This window comes from Mauremys mutica, chromosome 6, assembly GCF_020497125.1.
Source record: "Mauremys mutica isolate MM-2020 ecotype Southern chromosome 6, ASM2049712v1, whole genome shotgun sequence".
Lineage (NCBI taxonomy): Eukaryota > Metazoa > Chordata > Testudines > Geoemydidae > Mauremys > Mauremys mutica.
Genome location: NC_059077.1, coordinates 131,463,195 through 131,477,728, shown reverse-complemented (window position 1 = coordinate 131,477,728; position 14,534 = coordinate 131,463,195). Strand labels below are relative to the sequence as shown.

General features: G+C 47.2%; 1 protein-coding gene across 3 annotated transcripts in view; it reads left to right on the top strand.

Annotated features, from left to right (window-relative positions):
* Window positions 1–1,425: 1,425 nt before the first annotated feature.
* Window positions 1,426–14,534, top strand: part of TMOD1 (tropomodulin 1) — an 81,388-nt gene continuing 68,279 nt past the window's right edge. For all 3 annotated transcript variants that reach the window (XM_045020113.1, XM_045020115.1, XM_045020114.1), the window contains exon 1: window positions 1,426–1,565. The gene's annotated coding sequence lies outside the window, so the exon portion shown is untranslated. The remainder of the gene's footprint in view (window positions 1,566–14,534) is intronic.

Sequence of the window (14,534 nt, the reverse complement as noted above, 5' to 3'; positions counted from 1 at the left end):
AAGGTAAATTGGGGGGATTGGGGGTGGGGTTGGAAGGGCGGGATTAGGGCTGGGGTGGGGATGGAAGGTAGATTGGGGGGACTGGGGTGGGGTTGGAAGGGCGGGATTAGGGCTGGGGAGGGGGTGGAAGGTAGATTGGAGGATTGGGGGTGGGGTTGGAAGGGCGGGATTAGGGCTGGGGAGGGGGTGGAAGGTAGATTGGGGGTGGGGGTGGAAGGGCGGGATTAGGGCTGGGGTGGGGGTGGAAGCTAGATTGGGGGTGGGGGTGGAAGGTAGATTGGGGGTGGGGTTGGAAGGGCGGGATTAGGGCTGGGGAGGGGGTGGAAGGTAGTTTGGGGAGATTGGGGGTGGGGGTGGAAGGGCGGGATTAGGGCTGGGGTGGGGGTGGAAGGTAGATTGGGGGATTGGGGGTGGGGGTGGAAGGGCGGGATTAGGGCTGGGGTGGGGGTGGAAGGTAGATTGGGGGATTGGGGTGGGGTTGGAATGGCGGGATTAGGGCTGGGGTGGGGGTGGAAGGTAATTGGGGGATTGGGGGTGGGGTTGGAAGGGCGGGATTAGGGCTGGGGTGGGGGTGGAAGGTAGATTGGGGGTGGGGGTGGAAGGGCGGGATTAGGGCTGGGGTGGGGGTGGAAGATAGATTGGGGGTGGGGGTGGAAGGTAGCTTGGGGGTGGGGGTGGAAGGGCGGGATTAGGGCTGGGGAGGGGGTGGAAGGTAGTTTGGGGAGATTGGGGGTGGGGGTGGAAGGGCGGGATTAGGGCTGGGGTGGGGGTGGAAGGTAGATTGGGGGATTGGGGGTGGGGGTGGGGGTGGAAGGGCGGGATTAGGGCTGGGGTGGGGGTGGAAGGTAGATTGGGGGAGGGGGTGGAAGGGCGGGATTAGGGCTGGGGAGGGGGTGGAAGGTAGATTGGGGGATTGGGGGTGGGGGTGGAAGGGCGGGATTAGGGCTGGGGTGGGGGTGGAAGGTAGATTGGGGGAGGGGGTGGAAGGGCGGGATTAGGGCTGGGGAGGGGGTGGAAGGTAGATTGGGGGATTGGGGGTGGGGGTGGAAGGGCGGGAGTACGGCTGGGGTGGGTGTGGAAGGTAGATTGTGGGAGGGGGGGTAAGGGCGGGAGTAGGGCTGGGGTGGGGGTGGAAGGTAGATTGGGGGATTGGGGGTGGGGGTGGAAGGGCGGGATTAGGGCTGGGGAGGGGGTGGAAGGTAGATTGGGGGATTGGGGGTGGGGTTGGAAGGGCGGGATTAGGGCTGGGGTGGGGGTGGAAGGTAGATTGGGGGGATTGGGGGTGGGGGTGGAAGGGCGGGATTAGGGCTGGGGCGGTCCGGGGGCTCCCAAGGCCCCGGGTCCCTGGAGCGCAGCGTGGGGCTCGCCGCTCCCGGAGCCCGGCCCCCCGCTTGAGTGGCAGCCCTGGGAGGCTGCGGCGCGCCCGGGTTCGGAGCCGCCTCCCCGGCAGGACGCGGCGCAGGTCAGCGCATCTCGCAGCCCCCGGCAGGACGCGGCCGCCGCAGCCCGTGCGCCCCTCGCCCTGCGCCCTCGCCGTGCGCCCCCGGCCCTGCGCCCCGAGCCCGGTAAGCGCCGCGCCCGCGGGTCCCTCCCGGCCCCCGCGCCCCGCGCCCCGGCTCCCCGCGGCCCCGGCCCATATCTGGGCAAAATATTCGGCTGTCACCAAGCGGGACCAGCGGCCGCGCAGCGGCTCTATAAATAGCCCCCGGCTGGCGCTGCGAGCGAGGCCCCGCTGCAGGGCCGGGCCGGGAGCCGAGGAGCAGCCCGGGAACCACAAGCGGGGTCGGGGTCCCGCGCTTCCCTCCCAGGGCTGCACGGACTTGGGGGCGGGGGGTGTCCCGCTCTGCCAGCGGGCGTGGGGCTGTAAGGGATGGGGCCCTGGCCCCTGGGCACTGCCAGACTGGATCCCATGGCTGGGTCATCTGTCCCAGTCCCATGCCTCCCCCAGGTGCGTGAAAGGGAAGTAGGAGACTCCCTGCAGTTCTGGGCTAGCCTGGCCCAGGGAGAATCTCCTCTGAGCCCCAAGGCAGGCGTTAGAGCCTTTAACAAGCTCTGGTTATTGGTTTAACTTTTACTCCTGAATTTTACCAGTAGCTGCTCAAGACTGTTCTCAACCCTGCTGAGCTCACACCCCGCCCGACAGTTTATTTTCTATTTGTTTCACTTTGTATAACACATTGGATCCTCAGCCCTGGCAAATTCCCCAAAGAATGAGCCTGACAATTTAATGAGGCACAAGTTAAATTAGACCCGCACTTCCAGAGAACCTGATAGCCACAGTGAAGAGGGACTTTCATGAACATTGGCATCCATTCCAAATATCCATGAAACACACAGATCCCCAGCTCTGCCCTTCCTGTACATGAGGTGCCTAATTTATTTGTTCCATTATTTCTGTAAAGTGCAGCTGTTCACTGGACTTAATCTTTGCCTTTGATAAAATCATCACTCCCAATCTTGATTCAGGGCTTGCTGCCTGTGGATAGTGTGATGTAGAATCCTATTCACATGACACATCCATTTTCTTCTTACAACTCTTCCACAGAACTTTCCCAGGAATAGGATTCGGATCTACTTGATCAACAACATCAATCTGTTAAAATGATGTAATTTGTGAGTGTACTTTTGGTCATTGTGAGTGGTGGTTTGTTAGGAAATGGCTTGCAGAAAGAGGACTCTCCTTCATGTTTAGTGTGTTGAAAGTATTTGTAAGTGTAGATTGATGCCACTTCCCCTCCCACATCTTTGGGAACGTTAGGAGCCAGGTCCTAACGCCCCACAAAGTAGTGCATTGTGATTTATTACCCATTATTTCTTGAGCACTTGTTTTGAGCTGTTTCACAGTATCCATATCAAAGGCAGTTTGAATTAATTTTTCAAGTAAGGTGTCATGAATCACTGTGTTGCAATCACCGTATTCTCTGCTTCTGCTAAATTTGTAATTCCTTCCCCAAAAGCAATTCCTTGTGATTTATCCTTTGTAAATCCGTTGCTGGTTTATTGTCCATGACTTCATTCTCTTCCAAGCACTTGCAGATTTAACTCAATCTGTATTTCATTATTATAGTTTGAATTAGTGATTTAGTTTAATTAAATATTATAGGCCAGATTTTCTGTTCATTACACCAGTTTTATGCTGGTGCAATTCCTGTTATTTCATGGAGCTATGCTGGTATGGAACCAGTGTAACAGAATGGAGAATCAGGCCCTGTACTTAATTACTTACAAGCTATTTTAGTACAAAGAATTTTAATTTTAGCTCTGCAGTTCACCTGTAATTAGAATGTGTGCTGCTGCAGTGCCATAATCCATGTTACTTTTCAGCTAAGATCAGACATAGCAGTAGGCGTTTAAGGACCCCAGTAATTAATCTCTGAGGTGCATTCGCTTCAACAGTTTCTATCTATGCACATGTATCTTACATACATATATTCCATTTTAATGAAATGTGTTCGAGTGGGATGTGCCAGTTTGACAGCCCCTCTCTTAATCCAGAGAACAGGCATGGCCATTCATTATTAATGTTCGGGTCAGATCCTCATCTGCTGTAGTGCCACTGAAGTCGACTGGCTTGGAGCAACACCAAGTTACACCAGCTGAGGATCTGCCTCTTTACCTTTGCAGTTCACCCTATGGTGCAGTTCTAGTCTGAAAAGTGACATCAGCTTAGTGTGTAAACTTGGGCCTGTGTATATTCAGATTCCTGTACACTTATGTTCCTGGCTAACAAAAGTTTTTATCTTGTAACCCTTCTGCCAAGTGGTGTTGGCAGCAAGAAGAGCCAGGTTCAATAACTGGGAGCGGGGCCTTAGCATTACAAAACAGAACCATTTTGAGCGGCCTCCCAGAAATCTGAGAAAACTAAACATCACCTCTGGGTGCTTCTAAAGCTACATCTACTCTAGAGGCCGGGGTTCTGGTTCCCAGCTGGAACAGACATACTCTACTCGTGGGGGAATTCTATGCCAACAAATAAAAAATTCTGCACACAATATTTTAAAATTCTGCAAAATTCTGCATATTTGTCAAAATCACACAATATAAGCACAATATAAATTCTAATTAGTTTGGCAATTTATTTCAAAATACCTGTCAACAAGTATGTCTGCAACAATACAGACAACAAAAAAAGATTCAGGAAGTGATTTTTGACAAATAGATTCCTTACTAGGCATATTAATACAGAACTCTGAATAATAACTGCAGCACCTCTGCAGCAGAATGCATTTTTCTATGGGGGAGAAAAAATCTGCGGGGGACATGAATTCTGCGTGTGTGTAGTAGTGCATAATTCCCCCAGAAGTAATACTCGCACCGGGTCTCATTGAGCTACCGCGCTAAAAATAGCAAAGAGTCCTGTGGCACCTTATAGACTAACAGACGTTTTGGAGCATGAGCTTTCGTGGGTGAATACCCACTTCATCGGATGCATGTGCTAAAAATAGTTGTGTAGCTGCAGCAGAAGCAGCAAGGTCTACAGCATGGACTAGCCGCCCCAAGTACAAACCCGCCTGAATCTGATGGTTATGAACTCTGGGCAACTAGCCCATGCCACTTCTGCCTGTGCTACCATGGCTACACTACTATTGTTGGCGTGCTAGCTCAGCTGAGAGCTAGCATGAGTTTATCTATGCGAGCTGGGAATCGCATCTTTAGTTTGCGGTGTAGATAGTGTAAATGTAGATTAAAGAGGCAATACTGCCTCCTCATAAGCACTGAGTCGTGTATAACAAGTGAAAACTTTTAGTAAAGGGAGAGGGAACACAGCATTAATTTGGGAAAACACCACAACAGCAGGGACAGTCCACAACATTTTGGCAGGGAAGCTCAGTTTGGAGGGAAACCCCCATGCCCCCTCACTTGGGCCAAAAATTTGAAAGGTCTCAATTCTGCCTTCTTCCGGTTCTTCCCCTCTTATGATACTGTTCTGCTACCTACCCCAATAAAGGAGAACTAACAACTTAAAATATCTTGTTAAAATAATTTAAATAACACTTAACTTTCAAATACCTGAACAGCAAATGTAACTTTTCTTGTCTGCATAGTATACACTGGCATTTTTATCTGTTTGAATAATCAAAGTGGTGCTTTCCATGCTTTCTTGGTTGCAAAGATTTGAACTGCTTCCTGAAGGTCCACAGTCTGGGCCAGCACATGCTCTATTGAGATGGTTGCAAGGCCAACCAGCCTCTCTTGTGTCATTGTGGAGCGTAGATGTGTTTTTATTAACTTCAGCTTTGAGAAGCTGTGTTCTCCACTGGTAACTGTTACAGGAAGTGTTAGAAGTATGCGCAGAGCAACAAAAGCATTTGGAAAGTGGGTGGTCATCTTATTTGTGCACATATAATCCAGAACAGCCTTTGGGGTTGATCCTGCTGAAATGTATCTTGAAAGGGCTTTCAGTTCATCACCTAAATCACTCACATCAATATTTCACATGTCATCATGTGTCTACACTGTCTCTAGTGCCCTGCATTGCTGGTGTAGGTGGTCTTCAGGTATAGTGAGGAGTTTTGGAATATCATACAACATCCCAAGTATACTGCCGTGTTCCCTGAGCTGCATGAAACGTTCTTTAACTGATTGTATTGCACAATCTAGCACCTGGTTAAAGAATTCAACTTTGAATTGTTGTTTGGGGTCTCATGGGCTTATCCCGTGCCTCATAATCAAAATGTCGTCTTCTTCGGTGACTCTTGTATTCTTGAATGGCTGGGAAAATAGCTTCAGTGTGAAGTTTCTCTGCCAACTTCTGTGCACTCTTCAGAATGTTTTGAAATCCCTCATCTGACCGGTAAGACTGTAGGTCTGACTTTGCTTTGTCCAGTTGTTCCATTGCTCCAGATATATCAAGGTCAACACCTTGGAGTCTCTTGCTTACAACACTTATTTCAAACAGTACGTCATGCCACAACACAAAGCCACACAGAAATGTGAAGTTATATATGTTTCTGGTGATTCCATTTCCCTCTGCTACTGTTCTCCCATGAACAGTTCCTGTCATAGCATTATCCTTCATAATGGCAACTATGGCATCATCTGTCTTCTCAATTTGGTGTTTGATAGGCTTTATCGCCTACGCTCAACTTTCAGCCTCAGAGAGGATGTTCCCAGATGTTTCAAAATTTGCCATTGATGAGTTGATGCAGAGAAAAATACATGGATGTTTTGAATTACATTAAAAAAATTCAGCAGCCTCACTAGAAGCTGATGCTGCATCCCTGACCTCCAAGTTCAATGAATGAGAACTGCATGCAACAAAAAAAGCTTGAGGGTTTAATTCTCGGATCCGTGTCTGCACTCCTCTGGTCTTTCCTCTCATGTTGGCACCATTATCGTAGCCCTGACCTCTCATGTCAGCTATCACAATTCCCATATCTTCCAGCTTTTTAAGAAGCACGTTTGTCATACCAGCTCCTGTAGTATCATCAATGTCAATATATTCTAGAAAATGCTCTCTGACAGTCATTGCAGGGACATTTTCACAAGGCTCTGTTGTTGTTACAAAAGGCACCATTAAAGTCATTTGTTCCGTATGGCTGATGTCAGGTGTACAGAATAATAGAGTAATATCTTGCTGACTTCAGATCTGCCACAATCTTCTGTTTGACTTTTGTTGCCAGTAACTGTATGATCTCATTTTGAATTGTTTTTCCAAGGTCGTGGTGTGCATACATTTCTTGGGTGGTGACTCATAGAATCATAGAATCATAGAACTTAAGATCAGAAGGGACCATTATGATCATCTAGTCTGACCTCCCGCAAGATGCAGGCCACAAAAGCTGTCCCACCCACTCCTGAAATAATTATCTCCCTTGACTCAGCTGTTGAAGTCCCCAAATCCTGATTTAAAGACTTCAAGTAGCAGATAATCCTCCAGCAAGCGACCCCTGCCCCATGCTGCAGAGGAAGGCGAAAAACCTCCAGGGCCACTGCCAATCTACCCTGGAGGAAAATTCCTTCCTGACCCCAAATATGGCGATCAGCTGAACCCCGAGCATGCGGGCAAGACTCTCCAGCCAGACACTCAGGAAAAAGACTTTCAATATCCCAACATTGACCCTCGGTACTAATTACCAGTGGTTGCACGTTATTGACCTATTGACTAAATCACGTTATCCTATCAAACCATTCCCTCCATAAACTTATCAAGCTTAATCTTAAAGTCAGAGAGTTCCTTCGCCCCAACTGTTTCCCTGGGTAAGGTGTTCCAGAATTTCACTCCCCTGATGGTTAGAAACCTTTGTCTAATTTCAAGCCTAAACTTCCCGACTGCCAATTTATATCCATTTGTTCTCGTGTCCACATTAGTACTGAGCTGAAATAATTCCTCTCCCTCCCTGGTATTTATCCCTCTGATATATTTAAAGAGAGCAATCATATCTCCTCTCAACCTTCTTTTGGTTAAGGAAAACAAACCGAGCTCCTCAAGTCTCCTTTCATACGACAGGCTTTCCATTCCTCGGATCATTCTAGTGGCCCTTCTTTGTACCCATTCCAGTTTGAATTCATCCTTCTTAAACATGGGAGACCAAAACTGCACACAGTACTCCAAATGAGGTCTCACCACCGCCTTGTGTAACGGGACTAGCACCTCCTTATCTCTTCTAGAAATACCTCGCCTAATGCATCCCAAGACCGCATTAGCTTTTTTAACGGCCACATCACACTGCCGACTCATAGTCATCCTGCGATCAACCAGGACTCCGAGGTCCTTCTCCTCTTCCGTTACTTCCAACTTGTGCGTCCCCAGCTTATAACTAAAATTCCTGTTAGTCATCCCTAAATGCATAACCTTACACTTCTCACTATTGAATTTCATCCTATTACTAATACTCCAGTTTACAAGGTCATCCAAATCTCCCTGGAGGATATCCCGATCCTTCTCCGAATTGGCAATACCTCCCAACTTCGTGTCATCCGCAAACTTTATCAGCCCACTCCTACTTTTGGTTCCAAGGTCAGCGATAAATAGATTGAATAAGATCAGACCCAAAACCGAACCTTGAGGAACTCCACTGGTAACCTCCCTCCAACCCGACAGATCACCTTTCAATACGACCCACTGCAGTCTCCCCTTTAACCAGTTCCTTATCCACCTCTGGATTTTCATTTCGATCCCCATCTTTTCCAATTTAACCCGTAATTCTTCATGCGGTACCGTATCAAACGCCTTACTGAAATCAAGATATATTAGATCCACCGCATTTCCCTTGTCTAAAAAATCTGTTACTTTCTCAAAGAAGGAGATCAGGTTGGTTTGGCACGATCTACCTTTCGTAAAACCATGCTGTAATTTGTCCCAATTGCCATTGACCTCAAGGTCCGTAACTACTCTCTCCTTTAATATTTTTTCCATGACTTTACATACTACAGATGTTAAACTAACAGGCCTGTAGTTACCCGGGTCACTTTTTTTTTCCCCTTCTTGAAAATAGGAACTATATTAGCTAATCTCCAGTCAAACGGTACAACCCCCGAGTTTAGAGATTCGTTAAATATTATCGCTAACGGGCTTGCAATTTCACTCGCCAATTCCTTTAATATTCTAGGATGAAGATTATCCGGGCCGCCTGATTTACTTCCGTTAAGCTGTTCAAGTTTGGCTTCTACCTCGGATACTGTAATTTCCAACCCCACACCTTCATTCCCATCAGTCACTCTGCCACTATTCCTAAGCCCTTCATTAGCCTCATTAAAGACCGAGGCAAAATATTCGTTTAGATATTGTGCCATGCCTAGCTTATCCTTAATCTCCACTCTGTTTACAGTTTTAAGCGGTCCCACTTCTTCTTTCTTGGTTTTCTTCCTATTTATATGGCTAAAAAACCTTTTACTATTGGTTTTAATTCCCTTCGCAAGGTCCATCTCTACCCGGCTTTTGGCCTTTCTCACTGCATCCCTACACCCTCTGACCTCAATAAGGTAGGTTTCTTTGCTGATCCCTCCCATCTTCCACTCCTTGTACGCTTTCTGTTTTTTCTTAATCACCCCTCTGAGATGCTTGCTCATCCAGCTCGGTCTAAAACTCCTACCTAAGGACCGTTTTCCCTTTCTCGGGATACAGGCCTCTGACAGCTCCTGCAACTTCAACCTGAAATAATCCCAGGCATCTTCCGCCTTTAGATCCCTAAATATGTTAGTCCAATCTACTTCACTAACTAGTCGCCTTAATTTAGTAAAGTTAGCCCTTTTGAAATCGTAAACCTTAGTCTCAGATGCAATTTTGTTTATCCTTCCATTTATTTTGAACCGAATTAGCTCATGATCACTTGAGCCAAGGTTGTCCCCTACAACCATTTCCTCAACAAGGTCCTCACTACTTACCAAAACCAAATCTAAAATGGAATCCCCCCCTCGTCGGTTCAGCTACTACTTGATGAAGGAATTCATCAGCTATCACGTCTAGGACGTCACAATGGCAATGAGACTTTTCAGAACATTTTGCCAGTAAAGAGACTCTGAGGCAATCTTCTCTTGATGCTGATAATCTGTGGTGGCCTTTAACCTTAATCTCATCTCAAGCTCTTTCCACCTATGGAATGCTCTCTGGTGATTTGCTGCCTTCTCATGGCATGCCAGATTTCTAGCCAGATTTTTCCAGTCCTTTGTTCCTGTAGAACCCAGTGTGGCTGGAACATTAGACTGGAAGAGTTTGCTACAAAAACAGTATGCAGCATTCTGGGGTTTTGAGTACATAAGCCATGGCCTCTCCGCTTTGTCACCACTGGGGATTTCACACAAGTAATGTGTTGGATGGAAACTTCTGTTTTCATTGTCTTCGGGGAACATGAAGTTTTTCACTTGCTGTGGCCCATGCAGTACAAGGAAGTCCTTCAGGCTATTGCTCAAGTGGGTCCACAGTTCTGGCTCATCTAGACTTAAGGAACTAAACTCAGCAGCAGCTGTTTCTTGTGCCTCCACCACAATCTTCTCTGATCTGCACATTTCTTCAGGAATGTGCATGGTTACATCCATCTGAGATGGCGATATGGATGCTGCAGTAGCTGCCAGGTCACCTGCACTCCGACTAACTGGAAGATCAGGCATCTCCTCACCACTCACATCCTCATTGGGGCCGGAAGGCTCAGCGTGAACATGTGTGTCTGTGTATCTCAGGAGAGCTCCTTCCTGCTTAGATAGAAAAGCTTCCTTTGCTTTCTTTCTTTTTCTGAATGTTGCCCCAGGGGGGCGTTTTCTTCTTCCACTCATGACTGCTGTTCTGTGCCAGCTAGAGTGGCTCTCAGTGCTCAATTGAAGAGGACAAATAAGCAGGCTGGTTGCAGGGTCTGAGTGAGGGAAGAGAACAGTGTCTTAAGGGCCAACTGTCTCCCACTACTTCAGCTGGCTGCCTGTTCTCCTCAAGTGGGTTCAGGGAAGCAGCAGGAAACAGGAAGCTCCCTGAGAATCTGGTGTTAATCAGTCCAGGCTCCTAGGGGTGCTAGAGAGGTACATAAGAGGCTCCTCCTCCTCTTTCTCCCTGCAGCTCCTGCTGCTTTCTGTTATTCCCTCTCACCTTTTCTCCTGCCTGCCTGTTATGTCTCTCGTGCCCTCCTTCCTCCAGCACAGCACTCCACCATCTCTGTGCATCTCGCGCAGAGAGAATACAGATGCACCAGCACCAAACACAATTTTCTACACGCTGGGTCCTAGTGGTGCCCACCCACCCGCCGCAGTCTGGCACCTGAGGTGGCCGCCTCAGTCTGCCTCATGGTAAGGCCAACCCAGCACAACAGTGACCCGAAAGTACCTCCTGCTTAGTGACTAAGGTTCCAGTTAGGACGACCCCTCTAAATTAAGGCACAATAAATACATTAAAATAGGCATATTAAGTATAGGTCTGCTGCCCTTTCCTCATACAATAATGTTAACATCATTTATTTACCCCTGCATGAAAGACTTAAGTGAATTTTAACTCCAAACAGCCAAATTGATTACTTTGGTAAAGCATGTGTGTCTGTCCAAATACGATCTGCTCCTGAGGTCTCTTCCCTCAGTTCCTCAATGGAAGGAAGGGCAGTGCTTAGTCAGACCTCTGTTTACACTGCTGTTAGAAGAGCAGACAAGAGCTGAAACCTTCTGGGGAGCTGGAATCTGTTCTGGCCCATGCATCATACAAGAGGAAAGGAAGGTGCAGTGTGAGTCAGTGGGAGCCCTCTTTGGTTTTCATGCAGGGCTGGCAGATAGGAAATGAACAGTGGATCTATAGTGGCTAGACTGCCCCTTTGGTTTCTTGCCAGTCTTGGAGCCCGGTCCAGGTGCAGTGTTCCCGTGGCATTCAGTGGGAGTTTCAAAGGGCAGCAATGTCAGGATTGGTCTCACAACCTGACGGGGAATTTACTACAGTTGAGAGTCACTCTCCCCATCTGCGCCGTGAGAAACCATAGAAATGTGAGCCCACTCAGCTTTCCACAGCTCCAGTCACTGGATCTCCTGCAGGTCTAATGTTTGCTACGTTTTCATCGAGACTGCCAAAAAGGCAGCCACAGATGTGCCAAAAACCCAGAGCACTGACACTCAAAAACCTCCAAGAGCTACTTTGCAGAGCAAAATGTACTCTGGAGCCTACCTACTGAGCTAGCCGTTGTCAAAGTACAGCCCTGGCACCTTCCCAATGTAGCTGTGATGCAGTTAGCTCAGCTTGGGTGCAGATCAAACCAAATCTCTCTTCCTGAGCAGCCTTCTCCATCCCCACTGCCTCTGTGCTTGCAATATTTACACTCCCCCGTCGCATCAGTTGGTTTTTGTAATTGGCGGGAGCTGAACTAGGAAGGTGCACAAAGACTGGCGGCAGCAATGAATGATTCAACAGCATAAATTAATAGGGGCAGAAGATGAGTGTGTCCACTCTTGAAATGTAAGGGATCAGACTCTGTCCTGACTTCCACCCTGTGTAATCCCATGGCCTCCTATATGGTCACACAAGGAAGTTTGGATAGGGCAGAATTTAGCTCTCCGTTCTGCAAAGGATGCGTTATTTAGTGGCATTTTTTCAGTGAATCTCTCTGTAGCTCTGTCTCTTTCAGCCTCTCATGTGTTAGAGGCAGCAGTGTGGACTAGAGCAGAGAAGGGGTGTTTGGCGCAGTCACCGGGGTTCATATTTATCACTTGTTAAAAAGGTACTTTCCTTTCTAAGAGAATGAAATCAGCCAGAAAACAAATCAGCGCACACATGTCAGAAAGCAGCCCCATAAAAGGACGGGTCTTAGGTATTTATTCTTGTTCTCCAGACCGAAGACTTGACACTTGGTAATAGTAACAAATATTCACGTCTCAGTAAGCACGCTTCATTTAAAGCTAGTGCCTGAGATTAACTGCACATTGACTGGTCCACCACACGAGTTGGGAACATGGTCTAGGGCACTGGTCATGGGACTGGGAAACAGAGAGCATAATTCTCCAGGGCCCTGCTCCTTGTGTCATTGTTAACACCTACGCAAAGTGTGTGTAAATGGTCCCAGATCAGAATGGCTGCATTTTACACCCATCAGCACAGGTGTAAGGGACAACACGAGGTGCAAGGCAGGAAAGAAACATGATCAGAGAAGCCTATTTCTGAATATGCTTACCCCAGTGTAAACTCTCTAGATTTCCTCCTGATTCAAACCAGTGCAAGTGAGATCAAGCAAGGATCCTCCTGAGTTCTAGACCTGCCACTGCCACTGATTTGCTGTAAGTCCTTGGGCAAGTCGCCTGGGCCCAAATTTTCTGAAGGATTCACTAAGGGCCTGATCCAATGTCCGCTGGAGTCAATGGATGTCTTTCCCTGCCTATGTCTCCAATGAGTAATGGATCAGCCCCTAATTCTGGGCACTTCTGCTTGAGACACCGAGGTCCTGGTGTTCCCAAAATGCGGAGTGCTCACAACTCTAACAGAAGTCATTGGGATCTGTGAGAGATCAGGCTTCCTGGGATCCATGATCTCAGGGTCCAAAATTAGAACATTTAAGGCCCTAATCTCTCTGTCTCTTCACTGTAACCCCCTGCCCCCTCAGTTTGTGCCCTAGATATAACCTGCCCCAGCCCATGCAGTTAACACTAAATGTAGTCACAGAATGTTTGGTTATCATTAACTTTTAATGATTGGGTACCTACTGTGTATCCAATGTATCTCTTGTTTATCTCGCAAATCATACTACGGGCCAAAGAAAAAGCAAAAATGTTTGCAACAGCTGCAAAGAGGGTGATTTATGTGAAGTTTATATAATTTAAAAATAATGGTTCTAACTTATGACTCAGATTTTACTTAACTCCTGCAAAAGGATCATATAAACCAAAACACTGCACACTCCCATGAGGGATGGTCCTAGAGCTAGGGCAATCCAGAGCAAGCCTTGCACACACCCCTAGTGAAATTTAAAAACAAGGCTGAATTTAGAACGTAGCGCATTTTGCTGCACTTCTCTCTGAAAGTTGGCAGCTTGTCCTGTCATCATCAATGCTTTTACTTATAAGGACTTAGTCAACTGATGTCACATTAGGGAAGAAGCTCCCTCGTTTGCTTCTCCACCTGTAAACCTGGGAGAGATTTTCCTGTAGATTTTAGGCTTTTGTCAGGCAAGCATTTATTTGTATCCCTATATTTCCAGTCTGGAGTTGTAGCTCACACTGCTCTGATCTGTTTACCTGTTGCTTTAGTATGTAATCAGTGATTGCCATGGCTCTGGCAATAAGAATACCTAGCACTTACATAGCTCGGCTCATCAGCACATTGCAAAATGCTTTACAAAGGTCAGAATCTTTATCCCCATTTTACAGATGGGGAAACTGAGGTATAGGGTGACCATAACAGCTCTCATTTGTCCTATGGATATCTGTGCTTCTCCTGGTTCATGTCACCTTCTTTACCACAGCAAACACTGAAATCTGCATGGCAGCTTGGGTTGACAATAAGCTTTATCAAGGGGACAGCTGTATGAGTACCCGATCTAGGCTAAGATCAGGCGTGATTGATCAATTACACAGGAGCAGAAAGAAGCCTGCTAAGAGGAGGTGTTTACATTCTCAAGATCACAACTCTTTGTTTCCTCTTAGCACTTTCGTGTGACTAGAGTCCAGATGACCTCTGAATGGTATATGTGCTGCTGTTCTGTAAGTGATGTACAGTGTGAGACCACCAGGGAGTGAAAATGAACGGGGCTGGTTACCAAGCATGAGAGAAAATTGTCAGTACTATAATGAAGCGTCTTCAAGGGCTATAAATCATTCATAGTTCTGAGGGTCATTTTGTGTTTAAATGTATATGACTATGTGCTCTTGTGTGTGATCAAAAACAATTCTTAAACACAAAACCAACCAAGGGATTTAAATGTAAAATATTTAATCAATGTTGGGTTATAGCTGAGATTTCAAAGGCCCGACAGTCTCTGGGAATTCAGAGTTAGGGTTCCAATAACTGCCTGAGCTTGGCTACACTTCAGAATACATTGCAAAGGCAGAGCAAGATGGAATGGCTGGAAATTGAAGCTTCTCCGATTCAGACTGGAAATAAGGTGCAACTGTTTAACTGACGGTAATTAACCAGTGGAACAGCT